The 17,024-nt window shown below is 37.5% G+C and overlaps 1 pseudogene; it reads right to left on the reverse strand.

The window, feature by feature from the left end:
* Positions 1-8,443: 8,443 nt before the first annotated feature.
* On the reverse strand, positions 8,444-8,562 carry LOC128658471 (uncharacterized; annotated as a pseudogene).
* Positions 8,563-17,024: the final 8,462 nt, after the last annotated feature.

Below are 17,024 nucleotides of genomic sequence, written 5' to 3' on the forward strand. Positions count from 1 at the left end.
AGGGACGCCATCTTGGATGACGTCCCTTAAAGGAACCGTCATTCAGCTTGTAGGCGTCGGGAGAAGAGGATGTTCCGCGTCGGATGGAAGATGATGGCTCCCGAAGAAAGAAGATTGAAGATGCCGTTGATAGAAGACTTCATCCGGATCATGGACCTCTTCAGCTCCCGCTTGGATGAAGACTTCATCCAGATCATGGACCTCTTCAGCTCCCGCTTGGATGAAGACTTCAGCCGGATCATGGACCTCTTCAGCCCCCCACTTGGGCTTGGATCAGGACATCGGAGGAGCTCTTCAGGACAGATCGGTGAACCTGGTATGGTGAAGATAAGGTAGGAAGATCTTCAGGGGCTTAGTGTTAGGTTTATTTAAGGGGGGTTTGGGTTAGATTAGGGGTATGTGGGTGGTGGGTTGTAATGTTGGGGGGGGTATTGTATGTTTTTTTTTTTACAGGCAAAAGAGCTGAACTTCTTGGGGCATGCCCCGCAAAGGGCCCTGTTCAGGGCTGGTAAGGTAAAAGAGCTTTGAACTTTAGTAATTTAGAATAGGGTAGGGCATTTTTTATTTTGGGGGTCTTTGTTATTTTATTAGGGGGCTTAGAGTAGGTGTAATTAGTTTAAAATTGTTGTAATATTTTTCTTATGTTTGTAAATATTTTTTATTTTTTGTAACTTAGTTCTTTTTTATTTTTTGTACTTTAGTTAGTTTATTTCATTGTAGTTATTTGTAGGAATTGTATTTAATTTATTTATTGATAGTGTAGTGTTAGGTTTAATTGTAGGTAATTGTAGGTATTTTATTTAATTAATTTAATGATAGTATAGTGTTAGGTTTAATTGTAACTTAGGTTAGGATTTATTTTACAGGTAATTTTGTAATTATTTTAACTAGGTAACTATTAAATAGTTCTTAACTATTTAATAGCTATTGTACCTGGTTAAAATAATTACAAAGTTGCCTGTCAAATAAATATTAATCCTAAAATAGCTATAATATAATTATAATTTATATTGTAGCTATATTAGGATTTATTTTACAGGTAAGTATTTAGCTTTAAATAGGAATAATTTATTTAATAAGAGATAATTAATTTTGTTAGATGTAAATTATATTTAACTTAGGGGGTGTTAGTGTTAGGGTTAGACTTAGCTTTAGGGGTTAATACATTTATTAGAATAGCGGTGAGCTCCAGTCGGCAGATTAGGGGTTAATAATTGAAGTTAGGTGTCGGCGATGTTAGGGAGGGCAGATTAGGGGTTAATACTATTTATTATAGTGTTAGTGAGGCGGATTAGGGGTTAATAACTTTATTATAGTAGCGCTCAGGTCCGCTCGGCAGATTAGGGGTTAATAAGTGTAGGCAGGTGGAGGCGACGTTGTGGGGGGCAGATTAGGGGTTAATAAATATAATATAGGGGTCGGCGATGTTAGGGCAGCAGATTAGGGGTACATAGGGATAATGTAAGTAGCTGCGGTTAACGGAGCGGCAGATTAGGGTTTAATAATAATATGCAGGGGTCAGCGATAGCGGGGGCGGCAGATTAGGGGTTAATAAGTGTAAGGTTAGGGGTGTTTAGACTCGGGGTACATGTTAGGGTGTTAGGTGCAGACGTAGGAAGTGTTTCCGCATAGCAAACAATGGGGCTGCGTTAGGAGCTGAACGCGGCTTTTTTGCAGGTGTTAGGTTTTTTTTTCAGCTCAAACAGCCCCATTGTTTTCTATGGGAGAATCGTGCACGAGCACGTTTTTGAGGCTGGCCGCTTGCGTAAGCAACTCTGGTATCGAGAGTTGAAGCTGGAGCCTAACGCAGCCTTTATGTGGACTCTCAATACCAGAGTTATTTTTATGGTGCGGCCAGAAAAAAGCCGGCGTTAGATTTTCGGGTCGTTACCGACAAAACTCCAAATCTAGCCGTTAGTTTCTTAGCCCGCATAGTAACCGACTGGATCTTTTCTAATAACTATGTAGTAAACATTGCGCTTGAAATAAATGTTTGTAATCCATATCTCCCAACAGCATTGATTCACTCTGCGCCAAAAGAGCTACCGGTGGAAATTAAAGGACTTAAAACTATGCTAAATCCACTAAAGGCATGGGGGAAAATAACTAATTTTCTTTCAATAAATAGCAAGGCCTCCCAATATTTACCCCTGATAGGGAACCCTAAATTTCAAGCAGGTCTAAATTCTGCAGTCTTTAAAAGATGGCACAATATTGGGTTAAACAGGGCATTACTCTTAGTAGATAGGGGCAGAAAATGCATTAAAACGTTTGAGGAACTGAAGGAGGAATTTAACTTAACCAATAAAGATTTTTTTTGCGTATTTGCAAATAAGGCACTTTGTCCTCAAAATAATAAAAGAAGATGGCTGGTGTTGGGCCTTGGGCAACTTGGAAAATTGGCTCATGTTAACTAAAAACGGTTATATGTCTATTACTCCGTGCTACCATCTTTTGGGCTCTAGCAAAGGTGCTCCAATCTTAGCGAAGAAATCCTCAGTCTGGAACGTAATAATTGCACAGAGAAGTACTAACTCAAATTAATCAATTAACAAAGTAGCGCAGGCCACACACTCTGCTACTTGGAGAGAGGCACATATTAAACTTTTACACAGAGCGTATTTTACCCCTGAGAAGGGCTTCAGACTTCATAACCCAAGCTTTAATAAGTGCTCTAAATGTTCATATCCTGCAGCTGACTTGGTTCACATGCTATGGAAGTGTCCAAAAATAAGAAACTTTTGGTATAAATTATAATTCTGGATGAACAACTCACTGAAGATTTCACCTCTGGTTTTATCATTGTATCAGGTCATATTTTGTTTGAAGAACAAAGCCGATCACCATTTCAGTGAAAAATTAATAATCTCAACTATCTTGGCTGCCAGATATTTAATTTAAAAAAAAAATGGAAAATGAGATCAATCCCAGGCATTTCCAAAGTTAGGAACTGTTTGAAGAAGCTGTGCATACTGGAACAAAGAGATACTAAGCTAGATAGTGAGTCTGATATCAGAAAATTCTTTAGCAATTGGGCAGCATTTATAAAAAACACTTTCAATTACAGAAATAGATTATTTAATCTTCCCATTTCAAAATTCGGAGATAGTTGTTTTAGGTATTTGGTAGGATGACGAGAGGGGGGAGAAGTGCAGGAGAGAGGAAGCTGAATCACTTTTCCTTTTTGTTTTCTGCAAGTCGGATTATGTTATCAAATGATGTAATGTCATAGTATGTCAGAATTCATATAATCTCAGTTCTTTTTATTGGGTATTTGTATTGAAACTGAACAGCAAATGAGAGTGAACAGTTGATTTTTTTGGTTTGGGGTTAAAATTAAAAAAGGCAGAGTCTTTATATTGTTTAGCAATTCCTTGTTTGAAAATGACCATGTTTCGATTGTACACTAAGGTGTAGACAGATTCTAAATTAAAATTAAAAAAAAAAAAAAGAGCGAGAGCTCTTGCAGTAAGTAAAGACAGAGAGCGGCTATATTTGTTAAAGAGTGCAGCTGATTTTTAAAGCTGTATTATTTATTTATAAAATATTTTACCAGGAAGGAAACATTGAGATTTCTCTAATTTTCAAGTATGTCCTGGGATTCAAGTATTGTGTCAAAAATACAATTTACTCCTATTATCATTTTTTATTTGCTCTCTTCGTATCTTTATTTGAAAAACATTTAGCCATCAATGAGCAAGCACTACCCAGGTGTTGAACCTAAAATGGGCCGGCTCCTAAGCTTACATTCCTGTTTTTTTTCAAATAAAGATGCTATGTGAACAAAGAAAAAATGATAATAGGAGTAAATTAGAAAGTTACTTAAAATTGCATTCTCTATGTGAATCATGAAAGAAAACATTTGAGTTTATATCCCTTTAAATAGCATGTTTTCTTATTATTTTCATGACATTATGTATCATTACCAATGTCATTGCACTGCTGGTACACCATGACAAGGTTAATATAAGAAGAGAATAGAACTAGAGCAGTATCTGTGTTGGATGATGACATAGACAGTTAGCTGACGCCTTGCAGTGCTGTTTCAGTGTACAGGGCAAGTAGGTACGTTTTCACACACAGATCTTATATATATATAAAACTTGCATATTGATTTATGCTCAGTCATTTGAGCAGGGTCAACCCAAGAAATTACTGGATCCAAGAATAAAATTATGCCCCCCCCCCAACTCTTTTACCGACAGCCTAAACCCATGGCTTCCTAAAGGCAAAAGAGATACATAGATATATACAAGTGACATGGGCACATTTATATTATTTAAGGTAACCATGTTCTCCCCCATGAGCTGCCTGAGTGCTACATATAAGTGTTGTTGTGTTCTTCTCCTGTTAACTGTCTCCTTTTTTATTTTGTTCTCATTCGTATTACTTTTTTCTTGTTCTTGTCCTTGTCCTCAATGAAGGCTAGACAGTGTTTACAGCATTTTCTTTGCCTCATCAAAAAGTATAGGAACAATACTGTAATTTAAACTCCAAAAAAATATTGTTGTGTCTTTTTTTAATGGTGAATGCATTTTAAAATATAATTCAAGAAAAATAATTTGAGATTGATTGTGACAACTCCTGACAACATGAATAAAATACCTTCTCTTAGATCAGGAATAAATTGAGTGATCAGGGGTTACAGGTAATACTGAGAACTGTTCTGTTAGAACTGATATGCTCTATTTGCATAAATTCCCAAATATTTCCATTACATTACAATTTATTGTTGCAAAGCAAATTATCAGGGAGCAGGAGTAAAGGCTGTGACACACTGCAAGCGATGCGGCGCGAGGCGAAGCAGCTGCTTTGCTCCGCATGGCATCGCTTCTGAAGTTCAAATATTTCATCTCTGAGTGCTCAGCTACGCGTCCTGATGCAGCAGAGTGCTCAGAGATGAAAAGGCAGGACACACTGAGCGCACACAGACGCATGTACATGCTGCGCGTCGCTCCGCTTGCAGTGTGTCACAGCCTTAAAGCCACAGTAGTTCATTGCAAAGCTGCTGAAAATTTGAATAGTATGTAAAGCCAAGATCTCTGATATATTTATTCTGTTGCGCTAACAGTTGAGCGCAAGTGAAAAGGGATTTTTCTCGTCTTTTTGCACATGTTAAGTTAAAAGTAAATGTGATTGTTTGAGCACAATTGATGGATGATGGATTAGTGTGACCTCAGAGCTCTGGCTAACTCTCACGAAACAAAAAAGTGTATAGATTCAATATAATCTTAAGCTGATAGCTCAAAGGGATAGTCCACCTAACTTTAAACTGTCATGATTTAGATACATCAGAAATTAAAATCACCTCTTTACTGGCATGCTATTTTCAGTGCATTTCTTTCTTCTCTTGAATTTCTTTTTCAGTATGAAATGTCATTTTATATGCCAGCCCATTTTATAGCACCTGTGAAGGGGTGGTTTTTAAAACTAGATTGCAATCAGGAGGGGTTACACAGGTACAGAGAGAAAACTGTCCCAGCTCTTAAAATATCCATTGATTGCAAATAAATTCATATTATACACTGATTACATGCTATATTCACATCTGTATTCCTGCTCAGAATAATTATACATTTACACTATATACATATAGTGGTATAAACAAACACAGAGATATGACAGACAACATTGTTTTGGGGAAAAAAAGAGGAATTTAGGGACATATAAATATGTTTGCAAAAATATTTCTGACATAACACACACACACATATATATACAGTATATACATACATACATACATACAAGTATGGACAAATATATATATACAAATTCTAGCATTTATAACCATTTATTAAAAAAATATGAGATAAAAGCATATCATGACTTCTAGAAATACAAATACACATTAATTTATGTAAAAGTATCAAATAACAGATTTTTTTGTATAACAAATCAATATAAAAAACATAATTTATGCTTACCTGATAAATTTCTTTCCGGATATGGTGAGTCCACGGAATCATCAATTACTAGTGGGAATATCACTCCTGACCAGCAGGAGGAGGCAAAGAGCACACAGCAAAGCTGCTATATATGCCACTTCCCTTACCCATAACCTACAGTCATTCAGCCAAAGGGAAAATGGAAAAAGAAGGTAACACAAAGGTGTAGAGGTGCCTGAGGATTTATTTAAAAATAACTGTCTTAAAATAAAGGGTGGGCCGTGGACTCACCATATCCGGAAATAAATAAATTTATCAGGTAAGCATAAATTATGTTTTCTTTCCTAAGTTATGGTGAGTCCACAGAATCATCAATTACTAGTGGAAACCAATAACCAAGCTAGAGGACACAGATGATTAGGGAGGGACAAGACAGGTAACCTAAACAGAAGGCACCACTGCATGAAGAACCTTTCTCCCAAAAGAAGCGTCAGCTGAGACAAAAATATCACATTTGGAAAAAGTATGTAGAGAGGACCAAGTTGCAGCCTTGCAAATCTGTTCTACAGAAACTTCCTTCTTGAAAGCCAAATTGGCGACAATCCTTAGTCGTCAGTAGATAAAAAATAAAAGCATGCACAACATCAAAGTTGTGCAACAAATGTTCTTTATAAGAAGAAAGATAAGAACACAGAGAAGGAACAACAATTTTCTGAATAATATATCTATCCGAAACCACTTAAGAAGAAAACCTAACTAGTAAGAATAACCGCATTAACTGCATGAAAGATAAGATAAGGTGAATCACACTGCAAAACTGTGAGCTCCGAGACTCTCCAAGCAGAAAAGATAGCAATGAGAAACAAAACCTTCCAAAATAACAACTTAATATCTATGGAAAGTAAAGGCTCAAACAGTGCCTACTACAAAACTTTAAGAACAAGGGCAAAACCCTAAGGGGGAGCAACCAACTTAAACACAGGCCTGATGTAGACCAGTGCCTGACAAAAAGATTGCACATCTGGCACGTCCACCAGATGCTTATGTAGAAAAAAGACAATGTAGAAAACTGACCCTTCAGGATACTGACTGACAAACCCTTCTACAGACCACCCTGGAGAAAGGATAAAAAAATTCAGAAATTGACGCGATGCTTTCTCTCCACCTTTACTGCATTGAAATGATTTAAGGACTGCAAGTAGTTGTTTTTGTTAATGTTAGTTTAATTATTGTTAGTAAAATGTTATTGATTGATATATTGTCAAGCAATACTGGAAGTACTCATTGAAGAATGATACTGCTAAATACTAAACATTTAGACTAATATCAATTAGATAATATATCAAAGGTACAGTTGTAAGAGAACACTAGAAACCTTGTTAGGATTGGATTCAATCCATCAGAAATGTTGTAACCCATTGATTTATGAATATTGTACTTTATGAAAAATTCAATAAAGAAATAATAAATAAAAAAATAAAAAATTCAGAAAAAACCCTGCATAGACAAAACTAAGCATCCAATCTTCAAGCAGTCAGCTTCAGAGATTCAGATAAAGGAAAAGACCAAGAATCAGAAGTCCTTCCTCAGCGGTAGTCTCTAAGGTGGAGAGACGACATTTCCACTAGGTCTGCATACCAGATCTTGCGAGGCCATGCAGGGGCTAAAAAAATCACCGCCGCTCTCATCTAAAAATACGAGTAATGACTTGTGGAAAGAGAACAAACAGAGGAAAAAGGTATGCAAGACTGAAATCCAAGAAAAAACATCAGAACATCTATCAGGACGGTCTGCGGATCACATGACCATAAACTGTACCTTCAAAACTTGGCGTTCTGTCGAAATGCCCACAGAAGCCAACTCCTGAAACCCCCCATGTAAGGGTCTACCTAGAGAACACTTCTGGATGGAAATGTTCACTCCCCGGGATGAATTATCTGTCTGTTTAGAAGTCTGACTCCCAATTGTCCACCCCTGGAAAGTGGATGACAGACAGCAAATGTGAGCTTCCTCCCACTGAACAATCCAAGTCACCTCCTACATGGCTAAGGAACCAGAGCATTGCGAATTGCTCTCAACTCCAAGATGTTTAAAGAGGAGAGCAGACACTTCCAAGTCCATAATCCTTAAAGAACCAGACAGCTTACCAGCCCAGCAGGTTGGCATCCGTGTTCATATCACCCAGGAATATCTCCAGAAACACTAAAATAACACAAAAATACCATGGAAGAAAGTCTCTTGTCATCTGTTCTAAATCTATCCTTTAAGACAGATCCAAAATTTCTCCATGTCATGGAAAATAGCAAAAGGAATGATGTCCATGGAATGCCATTACACCAATTCCCTCCATACACAGGGTCACAGAAAAGTGAAGAAAAATCAACTGCAGCTAAATCCAAACTCCCAAACTCCTGGTTGCAAGATAGCTAAGCTATCCACCGGCCACTAAAACTTACTGTTGGCTGGACAGAAGACTGCAGAGTGGGGAAAAGGAATAAATCCTTGATTTTCTGACCTCTGAAAGACATCTCCTAGATAAAGAATCAAATAAAGGTCCAAGCTTACCACACCTGGTGTTCCCAGGCGGTCTCCCATCCAGGTACTGACCAGACCTGACCCTGCATAACTTCCGAGATCAAACAAAAACGGGTGCATTCAAGGTATTGTGGCGGTATTCCCAAATAAATTACCCTTTTGGATAGAACAAGGGAACTCTTCTCCAGATTCATTTTCCATCCCCGGAAAAGAAGATTGGACAAGATCTCTTAAAAGAGAGTTAACTCGTAGTCAGGATGATACCTGAACTATATATTGTCCAGAAAAACACACTTGCAATATCCCAAGACCTAAAGGTCTGACTGGGATGGCGCAAACTAAGAAAACTAGAGAAGATTCTGATTAAGGAAACAATAAATCTCTCAGGTCTAAGTTTGTTATGAACAGGCCCACTAGAACCAAAGGAGAAAGGATACTACTTTGAAGGACAGAATCTGAAATATATGAGGTAAATACCCATATCCCGTTCCCAAACTGGGACTGGAACTGTCACTCCCAGAGATGAAGACCCTGAATCCAGTTAAAGGAATGCCTCTCATCCTACTTGGATTGCAGATCCACTTAGATTGGACTTGAATCTGCAACTGCAGAACTATAAAGCCTAGGCTGTACCACTAAACCACAGGTAGGCTTGTCAGCTGACCATAAATTTCAGCCACAATGTCCGGCGGCTAGTACAGCTAGTCTAATAAGACAAGACATTGCTCTAAATGAACAAATTAAACCTCCAGCTTCTTACCTATGTCAGAAAGAAAACTAGATTATCTCTGCAGAGATCTAAGTTCTCTGATTAAAAGTAGAAAGTTTCCTTCTACTAAAGACACTGTGCATTTCAAGAGAGTGTGATGTCCTGTTTTATGCAGGAACTTTTGCAGTGTTATTGAATTAAGGGTTTGTTGCTCTTTTAATGAATAAAACAGGCAGTATGATTTGAACTACCTGTTAGATCACTGGTGAGACTTTTACTGGTAGAAAACTTCATAAATGCCAAATAGAGGCAAGGAATAGGTAGAAACAATTGTTGTAATATAAGTAAGGAACATAAATCAAACAGTTCTGAGTAAATGATAAAAGAAATATGTATTTTGATACACTTTGTGAAAGCGTCAGTAATTGATTCTTGTTGTAGCAATGTTCAGATATGGCTTCACGCACTCACACACTCATTCATAAAATATATACATCACAGACAGGCTATGGTAATAACCGGAAGATTCAGCAAGGTAATGTGGATGATTTCCAGAGAGTAACAACGTAAGAACAATCCTTTGTAAATGGATTAAATATTACCTTAAGTTTGAAGGGAGCGGTTTTACCTCTGTGACCGGTAAATAGCTTCAGTGAGAGTGCGGCTTCCAGACGCTGCAAGTAGTTCCGGTGCTCCTTGATTCAGTTTGTTTGTTAAATTAGAATTCCGGAAGAATGAGTAAATACTTTGAAAGTAAAATGTGCAACAAAAGATTCTAACTTACTACTCCTGTTTAGAGAGAAAGAAGTTAAAGCAAGTTAGGAATTTTCAGAGGAGAATCACAGCAATAGGGATGCGGTCAAATAAGCTGCAAAGGGAAAACAATTTTCAGGCAATGAATGATGGTTCAGGTGTGCCTGATATAGGGTGGAGGAAAGGTAGGCGGGATATACCTTAAAGGTATATCACATACTCCCCCCACTAAGGGGTCCCCCAATTGACGAGAGGGATGGCTTCAAAGGATATCTGCGATGAAAGGATCTAATTAAACGGGGAGCAGAAATGTCCGTGCTACGATGCCAAGAATTGTCCTCAGGACCAAAACCTTTCCATTTTAATAAGTACTCTAAGTGATGATTCTTGATCCTAGAATCCAGAATATGTTCCACCTCAAATTCATCGTGGTCATCTATTTGTAACGCAGTTGGAGTCTGAAGACTGGATGGTACGGTAGAAGTATAAGGTTTAATTAGAGATACATGTATAGTGGGATGAATCCTATAAGCTGCAGGAAGAGTTAAACATACTGTCATAGGGTTCAAAATTTTATTGATTACAAAAGGTCCAATGTATTGATTTGCCAATTTCTTAGAGGGTACATGGAGTTTTAGATTCTTTACAGATAGTAATACTTTGTCACCCACTTTATATACTGGACTGGGTCTGTGACGTTTATCATAATAAGCTTTCTGGTAATTCTTTGCGTCAGATAAATGTTTTTTGACTAGGGCTAGTCTTGCTTCTAGTTGTAAAGAATAGTCTTTAGCAGCTGGAGAATTTACATCAGTTTTAGATAGAGTCAAAGTTGTTGGATGATAGCCATAGGTTACATAGAATGGTGTCATCTTTGTTGAAGATGATACTGAATTGTTGTAAGAGAATTCCGCCATTGATAAATAATCTATCCAATCATCTTGCAAATGGGAAATGTAACAACGAAGATATTGTTCTAATGTTTGGTTTAGTTTTTCAGTCATCCCATTGGTTTGGGGATGGAAAGCTGTTGAGTATCTTGGTGTAATTTTTAATAATTTGCATAATGATCTCCAAAAGGATGAGGTGAATTGTGTACCTCTATCTGTTATAATATCAGTGGGTAGTCCATGAAGTTTTACGATGTGATTAAGAAAAACATTAGCTGTAATATAAGCGGAAGGTAACCTTTTTAGAGGTATAAAATGTCCCAACTTTGTTAGATGATCTATTACAACTAATATAGTGTTAAAGTTCCTTGATTTTGGTAGCTCTACAATAAAGTCCATCGAGATCATGGACCAGGGTTTATCCGGAACTGGCAATGGGGTCAACAATCCGATGGGTCCTTTATGATCTATTTTATTTCTAGCACAAATGTCACAGGAATTGACATAATCTTGAATGGTTTGATTCATGTGAGGCCACCAAAAGTTTCTTCTTGTTTTTTCAATGGTTTTTTGTATTCCGGTATGACCGGATAAAGGTTCGTCATGAGTGTGTTTCAATATTTGTTTCCTTAATGAACTGGGTATATACAATTGATTTTTATGATTTATCAAACCAGTATTTAAGTTTTTGTGACAGGATTTAGGTGTATTGGTTTCTTTTTCTTGTGCCCTTTTAATCTCCTCCTCTAGAGGTGTTAGGGCTCCAATAAATTTTTCGATTGGTACTATTGGAGTCATGGTCTCTTGAGGTGTCATTTCCTGTACTCTGGATAATGCATCAGCCTTGGTATTCAGATTTCCTGGTCGGTAAGTGATCAAGAAATTGAACCTATCTAAAAATAGAGACCATCTTACTTGTCTAGAAGTTAGAGTTTTACTTTTCTTCAAATATTCCAGATTCTTATGATCTGTGAAGATTTTAAATGGTTTTTGTGTACCTTCCAGTAAGTGTCTCCATTGTTCGAGGGATACTTTGATAGCAAGGAGTTCTTTATCTCCTATACTATAATTATTTTCTGCGGGTGTGAATCTTCTTGAATAATAAGCTACAGGAAATAATTCTGATTTGTTATCTACTTGTTGAGATAGAACTGCTCCTATACCTGAACTTGATGCATCTACCTCTAATACATATTGCAGCTCAGGATCTGGCATGTGTAAAATGGGGGCTTTGGAAAATTGCCCTTTTAAGTAGTCAAAAGCTGATTGGGCCTGTTCGGTCCATTTATATCTTTGTTTCTTACTAGTCAACTGAGTTAAGGGCTTTACTATATCAGAAAAGTTTTTTATAAACTTTCGATAGTAGTTGGCAAAGCCAATAAAACGTTGTAGTGCACGAACTGATTTTGGTGTAGGCCATTCTAATACAGATGAAATTTTATCTGGATCCATTTGGATCCTATTAGGAGTTATTATGTATCCCAGAAATTTAATTTTGTTAACATGAAATAAACACTTTTCATGTTTGGCATATAACTTGTGTTCCTTCAATCGCATTAAGACCCAACGTACATGTCTTTCATGTTCCTCTTCTGTCTTGGAATAAATCAGAATGTCATCTAAATACACTATAACACAAATATCCATTAAATCTCGGAAGATTTCATTAATAAAATGTTGAAAAGTGGCTGGAGCATTGCTCAATCCAAAAGGCATTACATTGTATTGGTATAACCCATATCGAGTCCGAAAAGCGGTCTTCCATTCGTCACCTTTCTTTATTCTGATAAGGTTGTATGCCCCTTTTAAATCTAATTTAGTAAATATTTGTGCTCCTTTTAACCGTTCTATTATCTCTGGTATTAGTGGTAATGGATACCTGTTTTTTATGGTTATAGAGTTTAAAGCCCTGTAGTCAATTATAGGCCTTAGAGTGCCATCTTTGTTTTTTACCAAAAACATGCCTGCAGCAGCAGGGGATGTGGAGTGAGATATAAATCCCTTTCTCAGGTTGTCATCCAAATAGGACCTTAAGTATACTAACTCATCTTGTGATAGAGGATAGATCTTCCCATGCGGTATTGGTGACCCTGGAATGATATCTATAGGGCAATCGAAGCTTCTGTGGGGTGGTAAATTTTCTGCTTCTTTCAAATTGAAGACCTCTGCCAAATCCTGATATATCCCTGGTATCCCTATCTCAGATGATGAAAGAATGCTATGAGGGTAACAGGTGTTCATGCAATACGTTGAGTCTAGATTAAGCTTTGAATGTTCCCAATCTATTTTAGGATTATGTTTTTGCAGCCAACTATATCCTAAAATAATAGTATGTAATGATATGGGGATCACATCAAATGTAATATATTCTGTGTGCCCCTTGTTTATCATTGTGAGCAAAGGTATTGTTTGGTGTGTAATGGGTCCCTTATTTATTAAAGTACCATCAATTGATTTGACAAACACAGGGTTCTGCTTGCAAACCAAAGGAATTTTATTATTTACAATATATACAGAATCAATATAGTTCCCAGATGCACCTGAGTCAATCAATGCCGTGGAGTGTATATTTTCCTGATCCCACTGCAAAGAGAGAGGTAAAGTCAATTGCAATGTATCTGAGATATGATATATGTTTTGATAACCTGTTTTCTTACCCTTCTTTTGTCTTTGTAATGAAGGACAGCTTGAGACGTTATGTTCTTTTTGTCCACAGTATAAACATAAGTTTTCTAATCTTCTTCTCATTTTTTCCTCATTACTTAGTGGCCCCTTGATAGTGCCTATCTCCATAGGGGTTACACTACCTTGATGTTTCTCAGATGTTGTAGTGTAAGTAATCTGGCGCCTAGGTATTGTGTCTGAAGTAAATCTCTCTGCTCGCCGTTCCCTGAGTCTTCTATCTATGGATGTGCTTAATTTTATAAGTGCTGGAAGAGTATCAGGCATTTCCTGGCGAGACAGTTCATCCTTAAGGTTTTCAGATAGGCCCAGCCTAAACTGATTTTTAAGGCTAACTTGGTTCCATAGTGAGTCTGTTGCCCACATTTGAAATTCAGTTGTGTACTCCTCCACCGTGCGCTTACCCTGTTTGAGTGCGCGTAGTTTAGATTCTGCAGTGATTTGTGTATCTGTGTCTTCATATAAATTAGACATAGCTTGAAAGAAATCCTGTAGTGACTCCAAAATTGGGTCATTATTTTCATAAAACCTGTTAGCCCAGGTCCTAGGCTCTCCTTGTAAAAAAGAAATAGTGGTGCAAACCCTGATGCGGTCTGAATAATATGTGCGGGGTCTCATGGTGAAAAGAAGTTTACAGGCAGTCTTGAAATCTCTGAATTCATGTCTTTTGCCAGTGAAAGGTTGAGGATATTGAATATGGGGTTCAGGTACTTCAGTACTTTTATGAGACATATATTCTTTAACAATAGCTTTTAATGCAGTATTATCTGCTTGTACTTCTGTTAAACCTTGTGCAAGATAATCTAATTTTCTTTGTATGTTAGAGAACTCAGTTTTAATTTCATTTGCATCCATGATATTAAAGTTTTGTTTACCAGTAACAAACCCTTAGAACACTGTGGCCTGAAAATTATGTGATGTCCTGTTTTATGCAGGAACTTTTGCAGTGTTATTGAATTAAGGGTTTGTTGCTCTTTTAATGAATAAAACAGGCAGTATGATTTGAACTACCTGTTAGATCACTGGTGAGACTTTTACTGGTAGAAAACTTCATAAATGCCAAATAGAGGCAAGGAATAGGTAGAAACAATTGTTGTAATATAAGTAAGGAACATAAATCAAACAGTTCTGAGTAAATGATAAAAGAAATATGTATTTTGATACACTTTGTGAAAGCGTCAGTAATTGATTCTTGTTGTAGCAATGTTCAGATATGGCTTCACACACTCACACACTCATTCATAAAATATATACATCACAGACAGGCTATGGTAATAACCGGAAGATTCAGCAAGGTAATGTGGATGATTTCCAGAGAGTAACAACGTAAGAACAATCCTTTGTAAATGGATTAAATATTACCTTAAGTTTGAAGGGAGCGGTTTTACCTCTGTGACCGGTAAATAGCTTCAGTGAGAGTGCGGCTTCCAGACGCTGCAAGTAGTTCCGGTGCTCCTTGATTCAGTTTGTTTGTTAAATTAGAATTCCGGAAGAATGAGTAAATACTTTGAAAGTAAAATGTGCAACAAAAGATTCTAACTTACTACTCCTGTTTAGAGAGAAAGAAGTTAAAGCAAGTTAGGAATTTTCAGAGGAGAATCACAGCAATAGGGATGCGGTCAAATAAGCTGCAAAGGGAAAACAATTTTCAGGCAATGAATGATGGTTCAGGTGTGCCTGATATAGGGTGGAGGAAAGGTAGGCGGGATATACCTTAAAGGTATATCACAGAGAGATAGTGACAGGAAATCCTAAAAAGGAAGTGAGACAGGGAGAAGTATCCCCATATTCTCTATAACAATCCCGTGAACATCTCTGAGCATGTCTAGAACCCTTCCAGAGAGGAAAGAAAAATATAGAACTGATAAAGTTCACAAAACTCCAAAGGAAAGACAACAAAAGGGATCGGTGTGATCATCCAGTCAGCCAAGACCTCCTGACAATATAAGAGGCTTTGAAGAAAACGACTGAAGGATACCACTTCAGTAACAGATGAAGGAATTATACTGTCCAGATCTGAGACTTCAGCCTCAGAAACTACCGGTGAATCCTCCTCACTAACTTGGAAGAAGACAAACCTGTGTAGCAGCATGTGGAGCACAAACCCTCTTATCTGAGACTTAAAATGTCCTCTTGCCTTTTCCCTGAAGTAAAGGAAAACAGACTAAGCCACAGATACCGCAGAAGATACCTGAGCTTGCAACTTATGTAAGCAAATACACTCCTCCAGGGGATTGAGAGGAACCACAGGGCACTGCATGTGACACCATATAGGCTTGGGACATAAAAGGAGAAAGCTGTGGCAGTGCCTTAACAGCAACATCCTTGGAGACATGAAGTTCAAACCAATCTGTACATTTAATAGCATTTGCGAAATCAGAGTTACAGAAAAAATAAATGTTTAAACCAATTCTTAGTTGAGCAAGCCTTCCACACAACTTTAGCATCAGAAGAAGGAATTATACTGCCTGAGTCCGAAATTTCACCCTCAGATCCAAAGAATCTTCATCCTCAGACTTCTGAGAGGAAATACTTTGATTAGCCACTTCAGGATCAGAAACCTTACTGTTTCTTTAAATTTCCTTTTGTGTTTTCCCTGCAGCATGGGAAAAGCAGACAGCGCCTCAGATACCGCAGAAGATACCTGGGCAGTAATAATCTTGCAAAATAACTCCAGACGGAGCAGTAGAGGAAACGCAGGGAACTGCATGTGCAGATGAATAGGATTGGGACGCTTGAGGAGCAAGCTGCAGCACATCTGAAACAGGAGGCTCCTGAACAGCATCCACCTTAGTTAATGATGGCCCAGGGGTCAAAAAGTCTATTTCTATAAGCTAAAGTTCTTTCAATACATGAACAATAAGGTACTGGGGGTTCCACCTGGGCATCAAAACATAAGCTACAGGTAACATCCTGCACAGCCTCTTTATCCATAATACAAAAAGAAGCAAATAAAAAAAATAAACTTTTTTTTTTTTTTAATCTTTTAACAAATGATATAATACAGAACCAAAAAACGTTCTTAAATAAATGTTCCCTTAAAATTTACCAAATCAAGAAAACATACCCCAGGCAACACTCTACACCTCAGCATTACTGAGGTGCCCTACCTGTCCTGGAACCCACAGCAAACTGAGGAAAAAAACTATCCTGTTTACAATCCGGATTTCCAATGAAGCAAAAACAGCAAGAAGCCTTCTAAACAGCAGAGCCATCTGAAATATGGGCACCTCACTCTTACAGGAAGTGAAAAAAAGCACAAAAAAAACTCTGACATCACAGAATCAGAACCTCCCTAAAAGGCGCGGTCCTACAGCTGACAAAAAGCCATTTTTTTTAATCAACTTTCTTGAAAAACAGACTTAAAAACAAACAATAAAACCCCCAAAAAAGTACATAATCTGTTACTAAAAACAGATCCTCACTGAGCCATCAATAAATAAAATAACTCCTCACACTAAACAGTGCCTGCAAAAACTGCCACTAAAACCTGCACCCTGACAGAAATAATACAAAAACGTCCCCCTGCAGCGTTTCAGCTGAATGAGTGCCAATTTTTTTCCTGATACA

Source organism: Bombina bombina, chromosome 4 (assembly GCF_027579735.1).
Source record: "Bombina bombina isolate aBomBom1 chromosome 4, aBomBom1.pri, whole genome shotgun sequence".
Classification (NCBI taxonomy): Eukaryota; Metazoa; Chordata; class Amphibia; order Anura; family Bombinatoridae; genus Bombina; species Bombina bombina.